General features: G+C 38.2%; 1 non-coding gene across 1 annotated transcript; it reads left to right on the forward strand.

Moving 5' to 3' along the window:
* Window positions 1-21,045: 21,045 nt before the first annotated feature.
* On the forward strand, window positions 21,046-21,152 carry LOC148567363 (small nucleolar RNA R71). The gene has a single exon (XR_015881756.1). It is a non-coding gene; the product is annotated as a small nucleolar RNA R71 (small nucleolar RNA).
* Window positions 21,153-27,803: the final 6,651 nt, after the last annotated feature.

Raw genomic sequence — 27,803 nt, forward strand, 5'->3', positions numbered from 1 at the left:
CTCATGTATTGCCCACTAAGCTTGAAATCAAAAAGAAAGAAGAACAGATGTAGTTCATGAGAATTTGAGTTAAATTTTTAGAATAGTCTCACTTACTTAGATTGGTGGTATTTTCTGTGATTCTGAATGAATGCTTGAACAGTGCAAATTTTTTAGAGTGAAGTTTATGAATGTTAAAATTGTTGGCTCTTGAAAGAATGATGAAAAAAGAGAAATGTTATTGATAATCTAAAAAATCATAAAATTGATTCTTGAAGCAAGAAAAAGCAGTGAAAAACACGAAGCTTGCGAAAAAAAATTTATAGAAAAAAAAGGAGAGAAAAGCAAGCAGAAAAAGCCAATAATCCTTCAAACTTAAAGGCAAAGGGTAAAAAGGATCCAAGTCTTTGAGCATTAATGGATAGGAGGGCCCAAAAGAATAAAATCCTAGCCTAAGCGGCTAAATCAAGTTGTCCCTAACCATGTGCTTGTGGCGTGAAGGTGTCAAGTGAAAAGCTTGTTACTGAGCGGTTAAAGTCGTGATCCAAAGCAAAAAGAGTGTGCTTAAGAACTCTGGGGACCTCTAACTCGGGACTCTAGCAAAGCTGAGTCACAATCTAAAAAGGTTCACCCAGTTATGTGTCTGTGGCATTTATGTATCCGGTGGTAATACTGGAAAACAAAATGCTTAGGGTCACGGCCAAGACTCATAAAGTAGCTGTGTTCAAGAATCAACATACTGAACTAAGAGAATCAATAACACTATCTGAATTCTGAGTTCCTATGGATGCCAATCATTCTGAACTTCAAAGGATAAAGTGAGATGCCAAAACTATTCAGGATTGCAGTTGTAAACCCCACTATAAGAAGAGACATGAGCTTAATCGAACTCTCATTCTCATGCAAATTCACATCCTAAGCTTATATTAGTTTTGGTTGCTTGAGGACAAGCAACAATTCAAGTTAGGTGTTGTGATGCGTGAGCATCTTTCCTATTTTTTCCTAGTAAATTTGCATGTAATTTGTTGAGTTTAATTAAGAATTAATTATATTTTAGCCACTATGGATGCTATTTTGAGTTTTGTGCAATACTGTTTATTTTAGGTAGCATTCGGCTGGATTTGATGGAGTTTCTGCAGCACAAGAATCAAAGGATATGGCAGCGAGGAGCGACGCGTACGCGTAACTGACGCGTTCGCGTGATTTGAAGATTTGCTCAGCGACTCGTCCGCGTGACCGACGCGTCCGCGTGACTCGCGAAAAAGACCATCGACGCGTACGCATGACTGACGCGTACGCGTGACATGCGCCACGTGCAGAAAAATGCAGAAAACGCTAGGGGCGATTTCTGGGCTGTTTTGACCCAGTTTTCAGCCCAGAAAACACAGATTAGAAGCTGCAGAATGCACAAAACAAGTGGTCCCCATCCATCCATTGAAGACTTGATTATTTAAATTAATTCAAATTTAAATTCAAATTTGATTTTTAAATAGGAAAAGATATTATTTTAATTTTAATTTTAGAAATTTGATTTTTAAATTATTAGGATTAGTTATAAAAGGGGATTCAGATCCATCAGATGGGAACTCAGTACGTTTTTACCTGAATCCTTATTTTTTACTTTGAACCATGAGCAACTAATCCTCCATTGTTAAGGTTAGGAGCTCTGTCTATTCTATGGATTGATTTTATTGCTTTTTCTATTTTAATTTACGTATGGATTTGTAATTTAAGAATTGTTTTCGCTCTTTATTTTATGAATTTGGATGGAACGGAAGTATGACCCTCTTTTTATTTGAGTTCTTGTTTAACTTGGAAAAGCTATTTATTTGAACAACAGCTTGAAAACATATTCTCCTAAATTTTAATTATCTGGATTTAACGGGATACGTGACATATAATCATTTTATTTTTAGGTAATTAGAGTTTTTGTGGCGTATAAACTGGAATTTGATCATCACTCTCTAATTGGAATTAATTGACCAAGGAATTGGCTTTTGATGAATTTTAGAGCAGACTAGGAAAGTCTAAGGAATTAGGGTCTAGTCACATATAGTTTGCCATGAATTAAATACTACATAATTAAAATAGTTAGTAAGAAAGGTTAATCCGGAAGAATAGATAACTCTGAAGCGTTAACTATCTTCTCCATATTTTTTTCCAAAGTATTTACTTGCCTTTCTTCAATATTCTTTATATTGTTTAATGTCTTTTATATTGCATCTCAATACCATTTTCTGTTTGTCTAACTAGTCCTATCAAACACTATTGTTGCTTAATCCATCAATCCTCATGGGATCGACCCTTACTCACATAAGGTATTATTTGGTACGACCCGGTGCACTTGCCGGTAAGTTAGTGGGTTACAAATACCGCACCAGCTTGCAAGATCATTAGGACTACCACTCCCTAAGTCACCATCCTACACAACATTCAAGTGGGTAAAATTCTTATCCCTAAGCTTTACTTTCTCACTTGAATATGGTTTGATTGAAACTGATGGTCAACTTAGAGCTCTTTGTAGAGTTAAAAGTAGAATAGAGTTGTGTAGTGGTTGAAAACACCACTCTAAGTTCATGTTGGTTGCATGCTCAAAGTTGTATAGTATTGATTGATGGAGAACCAAATTGCATGGGTCTAGGAAGTTGTTTGGAAGCTTCTTTGAGAATTCTAAGGTCATGCCACCCGGATGGAACAATGATGACCAATTTAAGGACGAGTGTCAAAACAAAGTGTGGGATGCCGGATCGCACAAGGAAACTCAAACTTGGGAGCTCATGATTTGTGAAGAACTCCATCAAAGCTTGAAGATATTAAAATTGAAGAATGGAGCTTATTGGAGATTCAAGCATTGGTGGATGTTCAAGGATAGCTTCAAGCACAAGCCACCTTGAGAGGAGCTCCCCATAAGTCCAACTTAAGAACAATAAACAAAAGTGCTAGGTGGGAGACAACCCACCATGGTAAAATTTTTTCATTTTTTCTCTTTTTGTACATATTGGTAGTTAGTGTAATTTCATGTTTTGTTGAGTTTGCTGAGTATAATTGATAGTTTAGTATGTTAAATAAGGTTTTAAGGTGTTTTGGTAGCTGTTTGGAGGTTTAGAATGCTTGGATTGGTGCAAAAATATAGAAAACAATATTTGAAAAACAGAGCATCATCCATGCGTACGCGCACTACACGCGTACGCGTGTCCAAAGCATTTTTACCTATCCACACGCACGCGCCATGCACGCGCACACGTGGATTGCAAGATTTTGCCTCCCAGCCATTTTCCCGAGAGTTGCGCCTACATTGCGCCAGCACTATGCCTGAGGCACAAACCAACTCGCGCGCACGTGTACATGAGGCATACGCGACACTCTCGAAATAAGCCATCGACGCGCACGCGTTATCTACGCGTACGCGTCGCGTCCATTACACCACCATCCGTGCGCGCGCGCCATGCACGCGTACGCGCGGATATCCTTCCTTCACTACACTTCTTTTCTCCTCCTCTCTCCATTTCCTTCCTTCTCCTTTCTTCTTCCCTTCTCCTACCCCTCATCCAACACTTCCAAACACCATTGATAACCATTTATTTTTGTTAGTTAATTAGTTAGTTAGTCAGTTGATTAGTTAGTTTTAGTTAGATTTCATTTCATTTTCTTTTATAAGTGTTGGATTTTTGCTTTTGTTTACCATATATTGCTGCTTATTACTAATTAAATGCTATCTTAGCATAATTATTTTTGAATATTCTTTGTTGGATTCCTTGATTGAGGTTATGATTTACTACTTGGTTTTGACTTTTTCATGCTTACCTTTTGAGAATACCAAGTGATGAGAATCACCTTCAAGTTGTAACTCTTCGTGAATTGCATGTTGTAGCTAGCCACCATGTAATTGGAATCCTTTTCCTCGATTCGGCAATTTTCTTGTTGGTTGATGTTGAGCATTTATCTTAATGCCTTGTGCTTCTTGATCATATGCATCCATATATGTTTGGCTTGGATACTTGTGTGCTTCTTTATAGTTCGTCTCAACTTACAAGCTTACTTAAAGTATTTCAAGCACATTAGGATGAGTGACGTGCATGCTTCTATTGTGACTTAGCCTCCTATGGTAGTGTGTGTTCTAAAAGGCGCCTAATTTAGATTTCACACTAACTTTTATTAACGTCACACTAATCCACTCACTCAACCCTAGTGATTATTACCACCTCATTCCAACAATTACGCTTCCTTGCTCCTATTGTAACATCCCGCATTTTTGAAAATCTAAATATAAATAAATTGTGATTTTATCTTGTTAAGTTTAAATTTTGTAATTTTAGAAATTATTTTGTTAGAAATAATTAAATAGATTCGGAGATAGTTTTATTTTGAATCAATTAACATTTTTAAGTAATCTTATTATAATAGAATATTTTGTATAATTTTAATAATTGAAAAATAAGAAAGAATTGTATAATTTAATTTAAGTAACTTTTATTCTGAAAAGGTTACGATTTATTTTATTGATTTGATATCTTATTTTATAAATTAATCAATTGAGAGTAATTAAATTAGTTTACTAATATTTGGAGTTAATTCAATTAATATTCTTGTGTAAATTTTTATAGTTGGTTATTTTATATATTTTGAAAATTATATAATTTAATTTAAATAATTTCTATTATGGATAAATTATGGTTTATTTTATTAGTTTGAGCTCTTTGAGATTAATTTATTAGGAATGATTATATGGATTTTTATAAATACTTAAAGTTTAAGTAATTTTATTATAATTAGATATTTTGTAAATTGAAATTAAAGTTTCGGTGATAGAAAAATAATAAAAAATTATATCATTTAATTTGAATAATTGAATATTGAGTTTAAACTACATTTTATAAAAATGTGATTAATATATTTACTTTATGATTTAAATTAAAAATAATTATTTGAGCTCGTTAATAGATTGATAGATAAAATCTCATGCGTTTTAAAAGTAATCTTTATAGCATTATATTTGAATTCTAAATTGTTATCCTATCATGAATATTTTGTAAAATTGTTATATTACTTGTATATATTTTTTCCTAATTTATCAAATCAAAATCTAATTTAGTTTAAGATCACAAATTTCCTAATTGATACCCTAATTTCACAAAACGCACACTACATACGTTCAGAGAAAAGGAAAGAAACAGTGAAGAGAGAAAGGGGAGCTCGAAGGGGGAAAAAGAGAGATCGAGAGGGGGAGATGGAGAAGTCGGGAGTCGGGAGTCGGGGAGTAAGGGAATAGGAGGAAGACGCTGGGATGATCAAGAAGGCTTCGACTTCGTTATCCTTGTGCATCCGTCGCTGCTATCATCATCGATTAGAGCTGCTGCGCGTGGAGAGAAGGGGAGACGACGTCGTTGTCTCTGTTTGGGATAGCCGCCGCCGTTCAAGTCACTACAGGAGGAGAATGCCACCGCGTGAAGCGAGGTGATGAGCGATGTAGAACGCATACAGGAAGAAGGAGAGCACGACGACTAGGAGGAGGCAGCGCCGCTGGCGTTGCTACTAGGGTTTGTCTTTGGAATTCTTGGTCGCCGCTATCATTGCGGGTGAGTCAATTCTGTCCTAGCTATTAGAGTTACCATTTCTGAACCATTGTCGCTTTGAAATGATCCTGTCTTGGCCTCTAATATTCCTAATTATACTGTATTCGTTGGAATCGCCAGAATTGGAGCTCATCGCTAGAGAAGACAAACTGTTGCGCCATCTTCTTTATTTTGACTCTGAACCTCCATTCATAATCTTGTAATGTTTCCACTCTTTTTCTATTTAGAATTTTGTTTCTCTGCTATATTCTTATTTTAATTACGGTAGCCGATACCTTTGTTTTAGTGTTGCTGTGTTCTGTTGGAGCTGTCAAAATTGTTGTTGTTGGAGTATGATCATGGTTGATGCTGCTGCCGCGTCCCAATAATGTTGGAATTGTTGCTGCTGCTATGAATTCAAAAAGAGCAGGTTTATCGTGGTTAATTCCTTCCGGTTTAGCTAATCGAGGTAGGGAGTTTAAAATGATTTTAATTTAGGAATGCCGACAAGGTTTACTGAATAACTGCAAATAGTATTAATAGCTGTGAGTAATTAATTGATTATATGAATGTTGGATTGTGATTGCGATTGTGCTTGGTGCTGTGATTGAATTGATTGTAATTATGTGTGGTAGATGCTTGAATTATTGATTGTTGGTTGTTGAAATGGTTGTTTGATATATTGCTATGACTGTGAAAGTGACTTGAGATTAGTAGAGGATTGTGGTTTGGACTGATTATGTATAAATGGTAGAGACTAAGATAATCATTTGATATATTTGATACTGGATTAAGAATTGTTGAAGAATTAAGGCCTAAAAGACTAAACTATTATTAAGAATCTGGTTTTCAAAATAGAATGGTTACTTTGAGGATAGCCTAGTAATTTGCTAGCGATCGAAATGGTATGAGATTAAAATCTGAGTAAACTTTAACAAGTGTAGTTGTTAGGATTTAAATTTGAAGGTTTCGTATTAACTGAAGATTTAGTTATGAATTTTCAAAGTTAAGCCGTAAAATCTGATTTTCTACATTACCTTTAAGTGAAAACAGTAACTTTGAAAGACTGTAACTAATTCTGTGATGATCGGAATTGTGTTGAACCAAGTCCTGGTTAAACTTGGGAACAATTGGGACTTAATTGGAGAGTTTGAGATCTTTTCATTAAATATAAGATTTATGGTGAATTTTTAAGTAATGGTTATGGAATCTGATTTTTACTGCAGAATTTTTGGAACAGCAGTAACTTGTTGGCTCTCTGTGAATGTTCCAAATTGAATTTTAAAGCGAAACCAATTTTAAATGAAACTTTAGTCCTATTATTTTAATTTCATAAAATTTCAGAACGGTTGAACTTGCGGTTTAAAAGATACGAATTTTTGAAATACGATGCATTATGCAGTAAAGGCCATATTCTGTTTTCTTAAATCAGTAAATTTGGAAGTTTATAACTTTTGAAGCTGGTTGAATATCAAGGTGAAACTAATTGGAAGTGAAAATTAAGTATGTTTAGCATATGTGACTTAAATTTTAGGGCTATCCATGTTTTAATGAGTAAGTTATGGGACTTGGAAGAAGATAAGTTCATTAAGTTTTAAAACAGAATTCTGCAGAAAATTAGTCAACTTCTAGGTTGTATAACTTCTTCATTAAAAATGATATTGACCTAAAACCAATTGGAAAAGAAACCTGGATGAGTAAAATTAAACTATATTAATTTTTAAAGTCATTGGATTCAACTCGAATTTTATATTGAATTTTGAATATCACATGCTGCTGCTGTCTTCTGGTTTTAAAACACTGCAGAGCAGTCACGGTTTTGCTTATATTCCCGAAGCTAGAGTCAGCGAAAAATTATGATTTTTAATTTAATAGAAAGCTTAATCTGAGACAGTCGTATGGATATAAAGTTTGCATGATTCTGAATTTATTTGATATTTTAAAAATAAAATGGAAATCAGGCTGCCAAGTTGTGTTGGCAATTATTTTGGATATGGAATTTAAGAAATAGATTTTCTATACTATTTTTTTTTGAACGAAGAGCTCAACACAACGAGTGGAGCAAGAAGAGTAGCAAATAATATCAAGCTAAGAAATTAAATAGAACAAAAAGAAAATATAGATGTGCCTTTGTCATCTCTAGCATTGCCATCAACAACAGAAGGGGTCTGCACCTAACCACTCCTTATAGTTCAGAAAAGACAAGTTGATAATCTCCTCAACCCCTTTCCCTTTGTTCTGAAATATCCTCCGGTTCTGTTCTAACCATATGTTCCAAATGATTGCACAGAAGCACACCATCCACCTCTTACACTCTTGCTTTATTTTTGAGTTCTCAGTCCAACTTTGGAAGTGTTCCTTCACTGTACCTAGACAAGCCCATTGCATTCTAACATATGACAACTAAGCACACCAAACCTGCCAAGAAAAGCTACAACCAAGAAATATATGGTGACCATATTCAACACCATTGTTACATAACACACATAAATTATCTTCTTGGTGAATGACCCCAAGCCGACTCAGTCTCTCCTTCGTATTGACTCTGCCAATCAGGGCAAACCAGACAAACAACTCTACCCTGGGAGGGACCAGGCCTTTCCAAATAGTCCTTGTGAAACTGTAGCTTGATATATCCACCGGGACCATTTCCACCTGCAACACCTGCACAAATGAGTTAGTAGAGAAAATTCCTTGTTTATCATACTTCCATACAACTCTATCCTCTCTCCCAAGATCAAGTTTAACCAGCCTCAGAGTGTTGTGAAGCTGGTTCACTAAATCCAACTCCCATTGGAATAATTCTCTCCTCCATTGGAAATTCCATATCCAGGCGAACCCATCCCAAAACCCACAATCCCCTATCATTGACCCTGTTTGGTTTGAAACTGAGAAGAGCTTTGGAAAGCGGTCTTTCAAAGAACCTCCATGAATCCAGACATCCTCCCAAAATCGAGTTCGTCTCCCATCACCCACCTCCATGGACAACCCAGTAATCATCTTCTGCCTGAGTTCTTGATTCTTAAACTGTAGCTGACAAATATCCTTCTACGGGCCTCCTCGAATAGGTAGTTCTTGGGATGATAGGAGCTCGTTTGGATTCAGGTTGTTACAAGAACAGACAACCTTCTTCTACAATGGACACTCCTCTTTAAAGAACCTCCACCACCATTTAAACAGCAAAGCTGAATTTCGTATCATGGCATCTCCAACCCCCAATCCACTTAGCTTTTTAGGAGTCTGAACCACTTCCCACTTAACCAAAGCCATACCGCTCTTACCATCCTCTTTACTCCAAAGAAATCTCCTCTGCAAGGAAATTAGTTTCTCTGCAACAGCTTTTGGCATCTTATACAAGCTCAGATAATAAACCGGTAAGCTATTTAATACAGCTTTGATAAGCACCAACTTACCGGCCTTATTCAGGATCTTGGCCTTCCAAAGGCTAAGCTTCTCCTCCACTTTGTCTATTACTGGCTTCCATGTCTTAACCATCCTTGGGTTTGCTCCTATTGATATGCCCAGATATTTAACTGGTAGATTGGCTTGCTTACATCCCAACACACTGCACATACTTTGTACCCACTGTTCATCACAATTAACAGGGATCAGGCTAGATTTATCAAAGTTAATACTTAGATCTGACATCAACTGAAAGCATCGAAGCAGCCTCCTATAGTTCTTGATTGTCTCTTCCTCAGGAGGACAGAATAAGACAGTATCATCTGTAAACTGTAGGTGCGACAACTCAATATGATCTCTCCCAACCAGCAACGGCGATATGCGACCGTTTCTCACAGCCTCTCCAATCATCCTATGTAGGACATCAACAACAAGTACGAATAGAAAAGGGGATAGAGGATCCCCTTGTCACAGGCCCCTTTCCATCTTGAACGGCTTGGACGGCGAGCCATTTATCAGTACTGACATAGAGGACGTGCTCACACACTCCATAACCCACCCCCTCCGTCTTTGACCAAATCCCATCTTCTGTAAGACAAGGTCTATAAAGCTCCACTTGACTCTGTCATATGCTTTCTGGAAGTCAAGATTTATTATTGCCGCTTTCTTCTTCCTCTGTTTGATCCACTGAACCGTTTCGCATGCGATTAGAGCTCCGTCATGAATCTTCCAACCCTTAACAAAAGCACTCTGTGTTTCACCTACTAACCCTGGCATGATACCTCTCATTCTCCTAACCAGCATCTTCGAAATTACCTTGTATACACACCCCACCATGCTAATCAGACGCAGATCTTTGATTTCCTTAGCACCAGTAAACTTGGGGGCCAATGCCACCCACGTGATATTAGCATCATGCGGTAGCCTTGAAAATTGGAAGAAGCCAAGTACCGCTGCCGTGAAATCCGAACCTATATCAGCCCAGCATTTCTTTATGAAGTTCATGTTGTAACCGTCACATCCTGGAGCCTTGGATGATTCACATTCCCACACTGCCTCTTTAACCTCCTCAGGTGACGGTAGCATCTCTAGAGCAGTAGAATCCTCCTCGTTAATCCTTTGCACCAGACCATCTCTAAACCCCATCTCAGGAGACCTCTCTTGATGATATAAGTCTTTATAAAACTCCCTGATGGCAAGCTTAATTCTAGCTTGATTCCTTATCAATCTTCCATTAATGATTAAAGTATCAATCCTATTATTTCTCCGTCTAGCAGAAGCTAGGTTGTGGAAGTACCTCGTATTTTTATCTATGTCCTTCGCATGTCTCGACCTTGACATCTGCTTCCAATGTAGTTCTTTCCTCACATACCATTTCTCACAACAAGCCACTAGCGCCTTCCGTCTTGCCTCCACTGTCCCATCATAGCTCCCATTACTGACCATGTCATCAATCTTCTGAATCTCTTCCTCAAACTTCAAAATTTTCTTGTCTATATCACCAAAGTTGTCTCTATGCCATCTCCCCAAAGGAACCGTCAACGCCCTCAGTTTATCAGTGAATGGTATCTCGCCCAGCCCTCTCCATTCCTCCTTGACCATCCTTAAAAATCCTTCATGAGTAAACCATGAATCCAGACTTCGGAATGGCCTCGGTCCGTCTCGCAGCCTCTTCTCTTCCACTATGATAGGGCAATGATCAGACAAGCCCCGTGGAGCACCTCTCAGGCAAGTCTCCGGAAATGCCTCAAGCCATTCCAAGCTAACCAAAGCTCTGTCAATACGGCTGCACGACTGTCCTCTGAACCATGTAAACTTACGGTCAGAAATCGGTAGGTCCACCAAACCCATGTCATGTACCCAATTCTGATAATCTTGTGCTGTCAAAGGTAAGGTTTCTAAGCCTCGCCTTTCTTCCACTTGTCCAATCTCATTGAAGTCTCCAAGAAAGCAACAGGCGCCTGGGCATAAACCAGCCATGTAACTCAGTTCCTCCCACACAACAAGTTTCTCATCTCTAGTGTGAGCACCATAAACCAAGAAAAATGCGCAGTTAATAGTATTTTGTGACAGTACCCCTTCAACACATAGCCATCGCTCACCTTTATAGCAATTTCTTTTTTTAAAAAAGCCATCATCCCACATTAGTAACAACCCACCAGATGCACCAGCAGACTCCACATACTCCTACCCCACACAACTGTTCCCCCATATATTCACAACGTCGAACCTTGTTACTAACTGTCTTTTAGTCTCAACCAAACCTAACATATCCAACCTATGCTTCCTCTTAAATTCTTTCACCATTCTCAGCTTCCCATCACCCCCTAACCCCCTAATATTCCATGAACTAATAATCATTTTAAAATATTATTACACACCTTTTTGAGATTTTTGGGTCTACTCCGTCTTGCTTTAGCCTTCTGTTTAGCCAATCTTCTTTTTCGAGCAATCTCTTCATTCTGTTCTTGGAGGATACTCATAATGTCATCTTCTTCATTGAGTAGCATTGCCCCGGATTCTTCTGCTAACTCCCATGTCTTTCAGTTTTCCAGCAGTTGTTCATCCAGGTTCCCATTCTCATTACTGCTGTCTTTGTCCTCGTTGGCAAGTCCTTGTTCCCTTTTATTTTTGTCTCTATCACCGTATCCTTCCTCCACGCTCTGGACCGGAAGATTTCTGGCACTAGCCGAGGCAATCCTCAGGCCTTCCTTCATTGAATCTGTATGACCATCACCAATTGCTTGATGATATGTGTAATTAATGTGTCCGTCATCGTCCTTGGCTCCTTGAATCTCCTTCAACAGTGTAACAGCCCCCTCCACCCGTTCAGCCCGGTTTCCCAACCTGCCAACCCCTGTCATCACCGTACTAGCTCCCCTTGCAGCCTTCCTCTCACTAGCCGTGTCTCCCATGCCCATCGCACAACCAGCGATCGCCCTGGTTCCAGCACCGTCGGTCATCCTCCATTGCAAACTTTTGCCACCGGTGGATTCGGCGCTGTCTTCTTCCACATCGCGCACAGTATTCTTGCTCTGCTCTGGGTCTTCTTCCTCCGATCTGCATCCTTGACGCTGAGCTTCATCCTTAACTAAGTGCAGATAGTGCAGAAATCCACTTCCGGGGCCCACTTGGTGTGTGCTAGGGTTGAGCATTGAAGCTTTTTCGTGCATAGGCTGTTCCTGGAGTTAAACGCCAGCTTTATTGCCACTTTGGGCGTTTAACTCCAATTCTGGTGCCAGTTTGGGCGTTTTACGCCAGAAAGATTTAGGCTGGCTTTGGACGCCAGTTTGGGCCATCAAATCTTCGGCAAAGTATGGACTATTATATATTGCTGAAAAGACTAGGATGTCTACTTTCCAACGCAATTGAGAGCGCGCAAACTGGGCTTCTGTAGCTCTAGAAAATCCACTTCGAATGCAGTAGGATTAGAATCCAACAGCATTTGCAGTCCTTTTTTAGCCTCTGAATCAGATTTTTGCTCAGGTCCCTCAATTTCAGCCAGAAAGTACCTGAAATCACAGAAAACCACACAAACTCATAGTAAAGTCCAGAAATGTGATTTTTGAATAAAAACTAATAAAAATATAATAAAAAGTAACTAAAACATACTAAAAACTATGTAAAAACAATGCCAAAAAGGGTATAAATTATCCGCTCATCACTTGTCTTTCCCTTGGGAGTTGGCTAGGACTTGTGGAATCAAGTTAGTTCATCCACTTGACTTTTTTCCATGGTTAGAGGTTAACTAAGGGGTAGCAATGGACAATTTATGGTCACAATTGAGGAGGATAACTAAGATAGGACTTCTAATTCTCATTCCTTGCCAAGAGCTTTTCTAGTTGTTAGTTTATTTTCATTGCCATTTACATTTCATATCTCTTATCCCAAAAACACCAAAACATAACTCATAATCAATAACAAGGACACTTTATTGTAATTCCTAGGGAGAACGACCCGAGGTTCAATACTTCGGTTTATAAATTTAGGGGTTTGTACTTGTGACAAACAATCTTTTGTATGAAAGGATTATTGTTGGTTTAGAAACTATACTTTACAACGAGAATTTATTGTGAATTCTAAACCATAAATTTTCCGTTCATCAAAATGGCGCCGTTGCCGGGGAATTGCAATGGTGTTGTGTTATTGGTTATTGTACATATGTGAATATTGTGAGTAGCTTGCTTGTTTAATTTTGTAGTTAGATTTTATCTTCTTGTTTTTGTGCCTTCATTTTTGTCATTGCAATCATGAATTCTCATTTTTGTCATTGCTATCATGAATTCTCATTTTTGTTATTGGTCATTTTTGTCACTTGCTATGAGTTTGGTTCTCACTATGTTGTAGGAAATGTGGATTTTAATGACAACATGTACCAAGGATGGAACACTTCAAGATGGGAGGAGTGTAAGGCTATCACCTTGATAAGTGGACAAGTGGCAAGTACGGAAGCACAAGTTACTGAAGAGTCGGTTGAAAAAGAAGCTCCAGAGAAGAATGAAAACACAGTAGTACAAGCCCCCACTAGGCATGTTGAGAATTCTTTTCCAGTCACTCTTGACACACATCCAACATTACCTAAGGCTCCTGTATACAAGCCTAAGATGCCATACCCTCAGAGACTTCAAAAGGAAACCATGGACAAGCAATTTTCAAAGTTCTTGGAAGTTTTCAGAAAGTTACAAATTAATATTCCTTTTGCTGAGATTTTGGAGCAAATGCCTCTCTATGTTAAATTCATGAAGGAGTTGTTGTCAAAGAAGAAGCCTTTAAGGGGAGATGAGTGGTGCACGAAATTGTGATGTCCAGGCTCGAACGATCCCTGGCAACGTGAGCAACTTGGTATGCGTAATCGTGATTACGCATTGATTATGTAAAATTCATGGCTCTTTCTTTCCCTGGCAATGGCGCCAAGAACATGGTGCCAATACCATGGTTCACAACTTCGATACAACTAACCAGCAAGTGCACTGGGTCGTCCAAGTAATACCTTACGTGAGTAAGGGTCGAATCCCACGGAAATTGTTGGTATGAAGCAAGCTATGGTCACTGATGACAAGTCATCATAGCCTATTTTAACTAGTCTTTTCCTTTTGTTTTCATTAGCATTATGCACTTTCTTGAACCATAAGCAAGCTAATTGAGTAGATTTTCATGTTTCCCTTGATTGAATCAATCATGTATAAATTCATGCCATTTCATGAGGTTTTATGCTAAAATTGTTGCATATTATGATAGAATGAATATCTCATGATTATGAGCATAGCTTTGATGAGTTTGGTTGATTAATTATAGGTGAAGAAAGCTTGGAGAAAGGTTGAAGGAAGAAGGAATAGCTAGGAGTAAAGAGAAGACAATGGAATAAGTGAAATTAAACCAGGAAGCAAAAAGCTGGACCTAAAGTTAGCATCAAACTTTTGCACAAACTTTTGGTTGAAAAGTTAGCCCCAACGTTAGCCCCCTAACTTGGAGGCTAACGTTGGAACTTGAAAATTCTCCCCTGGGCTCCAAAAGTTTGCGCCAACGTTAGCCCCCTAACTTTGAGGCTAACGTTGGCACATGAAATTCTCCCCTGGGCTCCAAAAGTTTGCGCCAACGTTAGCCCCCTAACTTGGAGGCTAACGTTGGCACATGAATTCCTCCCTGGCCATCCAACGTTTGCGCCAACGCTAGCCCCCTAACTTGGAGGCTAACGTTGGCACATGAATTACAATGGGGAAGGAGCAAAAGTTTGCGCCAACGTTAGCCCCCTAACTTGGTGGCTAACATTAACGCCACTAGCACACAAGGCATTGCCAACGTTAGGGTCAAAGTTAGACCCCTAACGTTGGCACCAACGTCCATACCAGAAAAATGTGCTAACTGATATGAAAAGTTGGAGCCAAAGTTAGACCCCTAACTTTGGCTCAAACTTTTGGTCCAACTCTTGCTAACCTCAAAACCGGTTCAATTGGTTCACTTCGGTTCTTCTCCAAACTTCAAGAGCAATCAACCAAGGCCTCTTTCAACCCAATTCCACCAAGAGCAAAGGCCCAACTCAAGGCTTGAAGATCATTTGAAGAAAGTGTATAAATAGGATAGAATTTAAGTTCTTCGGGGAGCTTTCCTTTTGGAATTTTCATAATAGTTTTCGGAGAGCTTTTGTCATTGAGTGAACTTTAATTTCTTTGTTTTCATTGCTTTCAATTTCATTTACATTTGTCTTGGATCTTAGATTGGAGAATTGAAGAAATTCTATTTCAATCTCAATCTTGGATCTCTCTGTTTCTTTACTGTTAATTGAATTTCATTTCCGGTTAATTGCTCTTCATCTTTTCTTTGCAATTTACATTTTCTTTGCACTTGTTCTTGTTGGATCTAGGAAGGTATTGAGATCTAGACTTGGTTTTCTAGTCTCTGGGTCCTGAGATCCAAATCCCCAATTTACATTCTGTTTCTTTCCTTTCTATGTTCATTTACTTTTCTGCTTCATATCCGGTTCAATCTCAATTCCCTTTCCCTCTTCTGTTTAATGCAATTCAACTTTTCCTTGTTTAAATTCTACAAATCCATTCCCCAATTCCCTTTACAATTCCAGCTGTTTACATTTCTTGCACTTTAAGATTTCGTAATTTACATTTCTTGTACTTTAAGTTTCTGCTATTTAATTTCTTGTCCTTTATGTTTCAGCAATTTATTTCTTGTTCTTTTTACTTCAATGCAATTTAATTCTGCAAGTCACAAAACCATCAACCAAATCTTGATTCGCTTGACTAAATCAACCACTAAGCTAAAATTGCTCAATCCTTCAATCCCTGTGGGATTGACCTCACTCCCGTGAGTTTTTTTTATTACTTGATGCGACCCGGTACACTTGCCGGTTAGATTGGTGTGTTTTGGGAGAGATTTATTTTTCCTCCAAAATACTCATCAGTCACCTTGTAAATCTCAGTTAGGCAGATATAAATTGATAATGGTGTTTTCGAATAATAAATAATAGAATAGGAATAGAGGTACTTATATAAATCATTGGTAGGAATTTCAGATAAGCGAATGGAGATGCTTTTCGTTCTTCTGAACCTCTGCTTTCCTGCTATCTTCATCCAATCAATCTTACTCCTTTCCATGGCTGGCTTTATGTGATACATCACCACTGTCAATGGCTACTTTCGGTCATCTCTCGGGAAAATGATCCAATGCCCTGTCACGGCACGGCTAATCGTCTGGAGGCATCACCCTTGTCAATGGCTTCATCTTATCCTCTCAGTGAATAATATGCTCACGCACCCTGTCACGGCACGGCTATTCATCTGTCGGTTCTCGATCATGCTGGAATAGGATTTACTATCCTTTTGCGTCTGTCACTAACGCCCTGCAATCGCGAGTTAGGAGCTCGTCACAGTCATTCATTCATCGAATCCTACTCGGAATACCACAGACAAGGTTTAGACCTTCCGGATTCTCTTGAATGCCGCCATCATTCTAGCTTACGCCACGAAGATTCTGGTTAAGAGATCTAAGAGATATTCATTCTAGCTTATTTCATGTAGAACAGAAGTGTTTGTCAGGCACGCGTTCATAAGGGAGAAGGATGATGAGCGTCACACATAATCATCACCTTCATCACGTTCTTGGGTGCGAATGGATATCTTAGAAGCGAAATAAGATGAATTGAATAGAAAACAGTAGTACTTTACATTAATCTTTGAGGAACAGCAGAGCTCCACACCTTAATCTATGGAGTGTAGAAATAGAAGTGTTTTCTAAGTGATAGGTCCAGGCATGGCCGAGATGGCCAGCCCCCTAAAACGTGGTCAATAGTCTCCTAAGATGAAAAACGGATTAAAACTGAGACCAAAGATACCTAATACAATAGTAAAAGGTCCTATTTATAATAAACTAGCTACTAGGGTTTACATGAGTAAGTAATTGATGCATAAATCCACTTCCGGGGCCCACTTGATGTGTGCTTGGGCTGGGCTTGAGTGTTGCACGTGTAGAGGTCCTTCTTGGAGTTGAACGCCAGTTTTTGTGCCAGTTTGGGCGTTCAACTCTGGTTTTGGCTCCTTTTCTGGCGCTGGACGCCAGATTTGGGCAGAGAGCTGGCGTTGAACGCCAGTTTACGTCATCTATTCTTGACCAAAGTATGAACTATTATATATTGCTGGAAAGCCCTGGATGTCTACTTTCCAACGCAATTGGAAGCGCGCCATTTCGAGTTCTGTAGCTCTAGAAAATCCACTTTGAGTGCAGGGAGGTCAGAATCCAACAGCATCAGCAGTCCTTCTTCAACCTCTGAATCTGATTTCTGCTCAAGTCCCTCAATTTCAGCCAGAAAATACCTAAAATTACAGAAAAACACACAAACTCATAGTAAAGTCCAGAAATGTGAATTTAACATAAAATCTATTAAAAACATCCCTAAAAGTAACTAGATTCTACTAAAAATATACTAAAAACAATGCCAAAAAGCGTATAAATTATCCGCTCATCACAACACCAAACTTAAATTGTTGCTTGTCCCCAAGCAACTGAAAATCAAAATAGGATAAAAAGAATAGAATATACTATAAATTCCAAACTATCAATGAAACATAGCTCCAATCAGATGAGCGGGACTTGTAGCTTTTTGCTCTTGAATAGTTTTGGCATCTCACTTTATCCATTGAGGTTCAGAATGATTGGCATCTATAGGAACTCAGAGTTCAGATAGTGTTATTGATTCTCCTAGTTCAGTATGATGATTCTTGAACACAGCTGTTTTATGAGTCTTGGCCGTGGCCCTAAGCACTTTGTTTTCCAGTATTACCACCGGATACATAAATGCCACAGACACATAATTGGGTGAACCTTTTCAGATTGTGACTCAGCTTTGCTAAAGTCCCCAATTAGAGGTGTCCAGGGTTCTTAAGCACACTCTTCTTTTGCTTTGGACCTTGACTTTAACCGCTCAGTCTCAAGTTTTCACTTGACACCTACACGCCACAAGCACATGGTTAGGGACAACTTGGTTTAGCCGCTTAGGCAAGGATTTTAATCCTTTAGGCCCTCCTATCCACTGATGCTCAAAGCCTTGGGATCCTTTTTATTTCCCTTGCCTTTTGGTTTTAAGGGTTATTGGCTTTTTGCTCTTGCCTCTTGGTTTTAAGAGCTTTGGCTTTTTCTGCTTGCTTTTTCTTTTTCTTTCTATTTTTTTTCGCCTAAATTTTTTTTTTCTGCAAGCTTTGTTCTTTGCTGCTTTTTCTTGCTTCAAGAATCATTTTTATGATTTTTCAGATTATCAAATAACATGTTTCCTAGTCATCATTCTTTCAAGAGCCAACATATTTAACATTCTTAAACAACAACTTCAAAAGACATATGCACTGTTCAAGCATTCATTCAGAAAACAAGAAGCATTGTCACCACATCAATATAATTAAACTAAGTTCAAGGATAAATTCGAAACTCATGTACTTCTAGTTCTTTTGAATTAAAACATTTTTCATTTAAGAGAGGTAATGGATTCATAGGACATTCATATCTTTAAGACAAAGTTACTAACTACTAATGATCATGTAATAAAGACACAAACATATATAAGCACATAACATATAAAAACGAAAAACAGAAGAAATAAGAGCAAGGAATGAATCCACCTTAGTGATGATGGCGTTTCAATGATGTTCTTGAGCTCTTCTATGTCTTTTCCTTGCCTTTGTGGCTTGATTCCTAGTGATTTTTGGTATTTCTATCCTCAGTTGCTTCCAATAATTATGTGGACGGAAGTGCATCCCCTGAGGTATCTCAGGGATTTCTTGATTTGCAGCCACATGTTCTATCACTGAGCTATAGATCCTTTACATAATTGTTTTACCACACCAAACTTAGGATGTTGCTCGCCCTCGAGCAAAAGAAAAAGGAATAGATGAAGAAGAAGATGTGGAAAAAAAACTAGGATTATGAGGAGGTAAGGTGGGGATCCTGTGGGGTCCACAGATCCTGAGATGATCCTGTGGTGTCCACAGATCCTGAGGTGTCAAGGATTTACATCCCTGCACCCATTAGGCATGCAAAATGCCCTTGCACACAACTCTGGGCGTTCAGTGCCAGGTTGGTGGCCATTTTGGGCATTCAACGCCCATTTACTAGCCATTTCTGGCGTTGAACGCCAGAACCATGCTTGTTCTGGCTCAACGCCAGAACCATGCTTGTTCTGGCGTTCAGCGCCCATAAGATGCCCATTTTGGGCGTTCAGCGCCAGAACCATGCTCTGTTCTGGCGCTGAACGCCAGACAGATGCTCCTCCAGGGTGTGATTTTTCTTCTGCTGTTTTTGATTCCGTTTTCAAATTTTCTATTGATTTTGTGACTCCACATGATCATGGACCTATAAAGACATATAACTAAGAAAAATATAGTTAGATAAATAAAAATTGGGTTGCCTCCCAACAAGCGCTTCTTTAATGTCAATAGCTTGACAGTGGGCTCTCATGGAGCCTCACAGATGTGCAGAGCTTTGTTGAGACTCCTCAACACCAAACTTAGAGTTTGGATATGGCCTCCCAACACCAAACTTAGAGTTTGATTGTGGGGGCTCTGGTTGACTCTGTAGTGAGAGAAGCTTTTCATGCTTCCTCTCCATGGTTGCAGAGAGAGATCCTTGAGTTGTAAACACAAGGTTGTCCTCATTCAATTGAAGGACTAGTTTTCCTCTGTCCACATCAATCACAGCTCTTGCTGTGGCTAGGAAAGGTCTTCCTAGGATGATGGATTCATCCTCTTCCTTTCCAGTATCCAAGACTATGAGATCAGTAGGGATGTAAAGGCCCTCAACCTTTACTAACACGTCCTCTACCTGTCCATAAGCCTATTTTTTTGAATTGTCTGCCATCTCTAATGAGATTTTAGCAGCTTGCACCCCATAGATTCCCAGCTTCTCTATTACAGAGAGGGGCATGAGGTTTATCCCTGAACCAAGGTCACACAGAGCCTTAAAGATCATGGTGCCTATGGTACAAGGTATTATGAACTTTCCAGGATCCTGTCTCTTCTGAGGCAATGTCAGTTGATCCAGATCACTTAGTTCATTGATGAACAAAGGAGGTTCAACTTCTCAAGTTTCAATGCCAAATAATTTGGCATTCAGCTTCATGATTGCACCAAGGAACTTGGCAGCTTGCTCTTCAGTAACATCCTCATTCTCTTCAGAAGAAAAATACTCATCAGAGCTCATGAATGGCATAAGGAGGTTCAATGGAATCTCTATGGTCTCTAGATAAGCCTCAGAGTCCTTTGGTTCCCCAGAGGGAAGCTCCTTATTGATCACTGGACGTCCCAGGAGGTCTTCCTCCTTGGGATTCACGTCCTCTCCTTCCCTTACAGGTTCGGCCATGGTGCTTATGTCAATGGCCTTGCACTCTCCTTTTGGATTCTCTTCTGTATTGCTTGGGAGAGTACTAGGAGGGATTTCAGTGATCCTTTTACTCAGCTGGCCCACTTGTGCTTCCAAATTTCTAATGGAAGACCTTGTTTCATTCATGAAACTTACAGTGGCCTTGGACAGATCAGAGACTAAGTTTGCTAAATTAGAAGTATTTTATTCAGAGTTCTCTGTCTGTTGCTGAGTTGATGATGAAAAAGGTTTGCTATTGCTAGACCTGTTTCTTCCACCATTATTAAAGCCTTGTTGAGGCTTTTGATCCTTCCATGAGAAATTTGGATGATTTCTCCATGTTGAGTTATAGGTGTTTCCATAAGGTTCACCTAAGTAATTTACCTCTGCTATTGCAGGGTTCTCAGGATCATAGGCTTCTTCTTCAGAAGATGCTTCTTGAGTACTGTTGGATACAGCTTGCATTCCATTCAGACTCTGAGAAATCATATTGACTTGCTGAGTCAATATTTTGTTCTGAGCCAATATGGCATTCAGAGTATCAATTTCAAGAACTCCCTTCTTCATAGGCGTCCCATTATTCACAAAATTCCTCTCAGAAGTGTACATAAACTGGTTATTAGCAACCATGTCAATGAGTTCTTGAGCTTCTGCAGGCGTTTTCTTTAGGTGAATGGATCCACCTGCAGAAGTATCCAATGACATTTTAGCTAAGTCAGACAAACCATCATAGAAGATATCCAGGATGGTCCATTCTGAAAGCATGTCAGTAGGACACTTTTTGGTCAGTCCTTTGTATCTCTCCCAAGCTTCATAGAGGGATTCACCTTCTTTCTGTCTGAAGGTCTGAACGTCCACTCTAATCTTACTAAGCTTTTGAGGAGGAAAGAACTTGGCTAAGAAAGCCTTGACCAGCTTATCCCATGAGTTCAGGCTATCCTTAGGTTGAGAGTCCAACCAGAGTCTAGCTCTGTCTCTTACAGCAAAAGGGAAAAGCATGAGCCTGTAGACTTCAGGATCTACTCCATTAGTCTTTACAGTATCACATGTCTGCAAGAATTCAGTTAAGAACTGAAAAGGATCTCCAGATGGAAGTCCATGAAACTTGCAGTTCTGCTGCATCAGAGAAACTAATTGAGGTTTCAGCTCAAAGTTGTTTGCTCCAATGGCAGGAATGGAGATGCTTCTTCCATGTAAATTGGAATTTGGTGCAGTAAAGTCACCAAGCATTCTCCTTGCATTGTTGTTGGGTTCGCCTGCCATCTCCTTTACTTGTTCGAAATTTTCAATCAAGTTGTCTCTGGATTGTTGTAATTTAGCTTCTCTTAGTTTCCTTTTCAGAGTCCTTTCAGGTTCTGGATCAGCTTCAACAAGAATGCCTTTTTCTCTGTCCCTGCTCATAAGAAAGAGGAGAGAAAAAGAAAAGAAGAGGAATTCTCTATGTCACAGTAAAGAGGTTCCTTATTGTTAGTAGAAGAAGAAAAGGAATAGGGATGTAATGTAAGGAAAGAAACACATTTGTGAGGAGGGCAGAGATGTGAGATGAATAGAAGTGTTAGTAGATGAATAAACAAATAGAAGGAGATGAGAGAGGGATGGAATTTTCGAAAATTATTTTTGAAAAAGAGTTAGTGATTTTTGAAAATGATTTTTGAAAAATGTTAGTAATTTTCGAAAATTAAAATAAAAAATAAAATAATTAGTTAATTAAAAAGAAATTTTGAAAAAGGGGGAGGATATTTTCGAAAATTAGAGAGAGAGAGTTAGTTAGGTGGTTTTGAAAAAGATAAGAAACAAACAAAAAGTTAGTTAGTTAGTTAAAACAAATTTTGAAAATCAATTTTGAAAAGATAAGGAGATAAGAAGTTAGAAAAGATATTTTGAAATCAAATTTTTGAAAAAGATAAGATAAGAAGATATTTTTGAAAAGATATGATTGAAATTAGTTTTTGAAAAAGATTTGATTTTTAAAATCACAATTAATGACTTGATTCACAAGAAATCACAAAATATGATTCTAGAACTCAAAGTTTGAATCTTTCTTAACAAGTAAGTAACAAACTTGAAATTTTTGAATCAAAACATTAATTGTTATTGTTATTTTCGAAAATTTGATATAAAAATAAGAAAAATATTTTTGAAAAATATTTTTGGAATTTTCGAAAATAACTAAGAATTTTGAAAAAGATTTGATTTTTGAAAAAGATTTTGAAAAAGATAAGATTTTCAAATTGAAAATTTGATTTGACTCATAAGAAACAACTTGATTTTAAAAATTTTTGAAAAAGTCAAATCTAATTTTCGAAATTTTAAGAGAGAAAAAGGGAAAGATATTTTTTTGATTTTTAAATTTTTAATAATGAGAGAGAAAAACACTAAAAAGATGCAATACATGAAATTTTTAGATCAAAACATGTGATGCATGCAAGAATGCTATGAATGTCAAGATGAACACCAAGAACACTTTGAATGTCAAGATGAGCATCAAGAACATATTTTTGAAAAATTTTTAATGCAAAGAAAACATGCAAGACACCAAACTTAGAATTCTTTAATGCTTACGCACTAAGAATTCAAGAATGCATATGAAAAACACCATACAACACAAAACAACAAATCATCAAGATCAAACAAGAAGACTTACCAAGAACAACTTGAAGATCATGAAGAACACTATGAATGCATGAAATTTTTGAAAAATGCAAGATGCATATGCAAGTGACACCAAACTTATGATATGACTCAAGACTCAAACAAGAACACAAAAATATTTTTCATTTTTATGATTTTCTGATTTTTTTTGTATTTTCTTTTAATTTTTTCGAAAATTATTGTGAGAAGTAAGAATAAGGATTTCAAAATTTTTAATATGAATTCCAGGAATCTTGCCATGTTAGTCTTAAAGCTCCAATCAAAGGGTCAGGCATGGCTTAATAGCCAGCCAAGCTTTAATAAAAATATGAGTGTAATTCAGACATGACAAGCCTAACATACCCTATCCAAAAGGATTGGGCATGACTCCACTGAAGTGATTAGCCAATCCCAAAGCAGTTTGGGTATGGCTTTACAGTCAGATAGGCTTCAGCATGCTTCATGAAACACTAGAATTCATTCTTAAAAATTTTGAAGCCATAGAATAATTTATTTTTGAAAACATTATTTTGAGTAAAAATTTTTTTTTCGAAAACAAAGGAAAATATTTTTGAAAGATTTTTGAAAACAAAACAAAAAGAAAATTACCTAATATGAGCAATAGGATGAACCGTCAGTTGTCCATACTCGAACAATCCCCGGCAACGGCGCCAAAAACTTGGTGCACGAAATTGTGATGTCCAGGCTCGAACAATCCCTGGCAACGTGAGCAACTTGGTATGCGTAATCGTGATTATGCATTGATTATGTAAAATTCATGGCTCTTTCTTTCCCTGGCAATGGCGCCAAGAACATGGTGCCAATACCATGGTTCACAACTTTGATACAACTAACCAGCAAGTGCACTGGGTCGTCCAAGTAATACCTTACGTGAGTAAGGGTCGAATCCCACGGAGATTGTTGGTATGAAGCAAGCTATGGTCACCTTGTAAATCTTAGTTAGGCAGATATAAATTGATAATGGTGTTTTCGAATAATAAATAATAGAATAGGGATAGAGGTACTTATGTAAATCATTGGTAGGAATTTCAGATAAGCGAATGGAGATGCTTTTCGTTCTTCTGAACCTCTGCTTTCCTGCTATCTTCATCCAATCAATCTTACTCCTTTCCATGGATGGCTTTATGTGATACATCACCACTGTCAATGGCTACTTTCGGTCATCTCTCGGGAAAATGATCCAATGCCCTATCACGGCACGGCTAATCGTCTGGAGGCATCACCCTTGTCAATGGCTTCATCTTATCCTCTCAGTGAATAATATGCTCACGCACCCTGTCACGGCACGGCTATTCATCTGTTGGTTCTCGATCATGCTGGAATAGGATTTACTATCCTTTTGCGTCTGTCACTAACGCCCTGCAATCGCGAGTTAGGAGCTCGTCACAGTCATTCATTCATCGAATCCTACTCGGAATACCACAGACAAGGTTTAGACCTTCCAGATTCTCTTGAATGCCGCCATCATTCTAGCTTACGCCATGAAGATTCTGGTTAAGAGATCTAAGAGATATTCATTCTAGCTTATTTCATGTAGAATAGAAGTGTTTGTCAGGCACGCGTTCATAAGGGAGAAGGATGATGAGCGTCACACATAATCATCACCTTCATCACGTTCTTGGGTGCGAATGGATATCTTAGAAGCGAAATAAGATGAATTGAATAGAAAACAGTAGTACTTTGCATTAATCTTTGAGGAACAGTAGAGCTCCACACCTTAATCTATGGAGTGTAGAAACTCTACCGTTGAAAATACATAAGTGATAGGTCCAGGCATGGCCGAGATGGCCAGCCCCCTAAAACGTGGTCAATAGTCTCCTAAGATGAACAACGGATTAAAACTGAGACCAAAGATACCTAATACAATAGTAAAAGGTCCTATTTATAATAAACTAGCTACTAGGGTTTACATGAGTAAGTAATTGATGCATAAATCCACTTCCGGGGCCCACTTGGTGTGTGCTTGGGCTGGGCTTGAGTGTTGCACGTGTAGAGGTCCTTCTTGGAGTTGAACGCCAATTTTTGTGCCAGTTTGGGCGTTCAACTCTGGTTTTGGCTCCTTTTCTGGCGCTGGACGCCAGATTTGGGCAGAGAGCTGGCGTTGAACGCCAGTTTATGTCATCTATTCTTGGCCAAAGTATGTACTATTATATATTGCTGGAAAGCCCTGGATGTCTACTTTCCAACGCAATTTGAAGCGCGCCATTTCGAGTTCTGTAGCTCCAGAAAATCTACTTTGAGTGCAGGGAGGTCAGAATCCAACAGCATCAGCAGTCCTTCTTCAACCTTTGAATCTGATTTCTGCTCAAGTCCCTCAATTTCAGCCAGAAAATACCTGAAATTACAGAAAAACACACAAACTCATAGTAAAGTCCAGAAATGTGAATTTAACATAAAATCTATTAAAAACATCCCTAAAAGTAACTAGATTCTACTAAAAATATACTAAAAACAATGCCAAAAAGCGTATAAATTATCCGCTCATCAATGAGACAGTGGTCTTGACTAAGGAATGTAGTGCAATAATTCAGAATAACTTGCCAAAGAAGATGCCAGATCCAGGGAGCTTTTAAATTCCATGTACCATTGGGAGCACCACCTTTGAGAAAGCCCGATGTGATCTGGGTGCAAGCATAAATCTAATGCCCTTGTCTGTGATGAAGAAATTATAAATCCAAGAGGCACAACCCACAAGGATAGCATTACAAATGGCAGACAAATCTCTAAAGCCTGCATATAGATTAGTGGAGAATATCTTGGTCAAAGTGGGTAAGTTCTTCCTCCCAGCAAATTTTGTGATTCTTGATACGGGGGAGGATGAGAATGCCTCTATAATCCTAGGAAGACCATTCCTAGCCACTGGGAGAGCTCTGATTGATGTAGAAGAAGGTGAATTAGTGCTTAGAGTGCATGATGCGTAACTAGTCTTTCACGTCTTCAAAGATATGCATTCAGCAGGTGAAGAGGAGAGGTGCATGTAGATTGAGCTTATTAATCCAAACCTTCAAGAACCCCTTGATGATGCACAACAGAATTTGCAGCTCAAACCTCCGTTGGTGACAATAAACAAAATCCCCCCTGACATCAAACCTAAGTTTGGTGTCGGAAATACATCATCCACTAAGGAGGAGGTTCTCAAAAAGAAGAAAGTACCCAGGGGATGGAGAAATAAAAAGATTCTCACTGAAGACTTCTCCCCAAGAATGAAGGTGGTATTCACTGCATGCCCAATCTTGCCTCATATAGTGAACAAGATCCTATCTCTTGAGCATATAGAGTTGATCCATGAGAGCACAGGAAAGAAGTTCACAGTGAGAGGTAAAGAGCTGAGCCCCTATGATCCTCCTCCTTAGAGGAGCTGACCGTCAAGCTAGTGACGGTAAAGAAATACTTGTCGGGAGGCAACCCAATGTTTTCGTATCCTTAAGTTTGATCTTTACTTTGATTTTTTTATTTTAGTTATTTATTTAAGTTTTGTTTGAATTTTTATTGTTTTTCCTTCGTTTTATGTATATTTTGATCATGCAGAGAGATTAGAATAGAAACAGGTTTATTAAGACAGAGTTTCGGACACCCTGGAGAAGCTAAATTCAGATTGGGTGGCACCTAACTTCACTTTCTGAAGTTAGGCGCCACATCTAAGCCAATTTTGGGAAGAGCTCTCGGGAGGGGTGGCGCCTAACTTCACTTCTTGAAGTTAGGCGCCAACCATGCTTACAAATTGGAGGTGTTACGGGAGGCCTGGCGCCTAACTCCATTCTTTCCAAGTTAGGCACCAGGAGAGAAGCCAGGAAAGCAATAAACGTGAAGTTAGGCGCCTGTTTCACCGAAGTTAGGCACCAGGGGAGTTCTCAAGCAAAGTTAGGCACACCAATCACTAAGTTAGGCACCATCTTTGTACACACACTAGTCCCCACCTCCACATATATTCCCATTCCCTTCGTGACCCCACCCCCACTCCTTATACACACACTAACCCCCCTCCACCTGTAACCCCCCCATCCCCTAATATATATATATATATATATATATATATATATATATATATATATATATATATATATATATATATATATATAAAATAAAATAAATAAATACATAAATAAATATCTATATAAAAAAAATAAATAAAAAAATAAATGTTTTAATTTTCCTTTTTCTTGTCCTTCTATCATTTTTGACTTCTTTTGCATTAATATTTTTTTTACTCCTCCATACATTTTTTTATGTTCTCCTTTTTTTTCAGTTTTTCTTTGCTTGAGGACAAGCAAACTTTTAAGTTTGGTGTTGTCGCTTCGCTTGTGGCTTTTCTATTTATTATAATGGGCCAAAGGGAAGCGAATCATCTTCATGGAGGAGCACAGTCTGAAGAATGAGACAAGCACTAAGATAACTGAGGTGGTTGAGTTCCTTTCATTCTATATTTTCTTCCGTTCTCATTATGTTATATCCCTATTTTTTGCCATCTTACTTGAATGTCTGCATGATCTTTAGTAATTCTGAGTCTTATTTTTAGTTTAATTTTATTATTTTGAAATTTTAGTTATTTATCTTTTAATTGAAGAGATGTATCATGTACCGCTCACTGAGCTCGAATCTAAAAAGAAAAATGAAAGAAGTGATGTATTGCATGGGAAATTGAGTTTATATCAAAGAGTAGTTTTATTTACTTAAATGTGGTGGTATTACCTATGACTCTGAGTGCATGATATGAATAGTACATATTTGAATTTGAATCAAAGGATGTTGATGTATGAGGAATAAGAATTTAGAGAACTATTATGAATTCTCTGAAGTAAACAAAAGCTTAATCCTTGAAGCAAAAGAAACAGCAAAAGAAAAATAAAAGCAAGGTCCAAGGCTCTG

The sequence above is a fragment of the Arachis ipaensis genome, chromosome B4, assembly GCF_059453495.1.
Source record: "Arachis ipaensis isolate K30076 ecotype BB chromosome B4, ASM5945349v1, whole genome shotgun sequence".
Taxonomy (NCBI): Eukaryota; Viridiplantae; Streptophyta; class Magnoliopsida; order Fabales; family Fabaceae; genus Arachis; species Arachis ipaensis.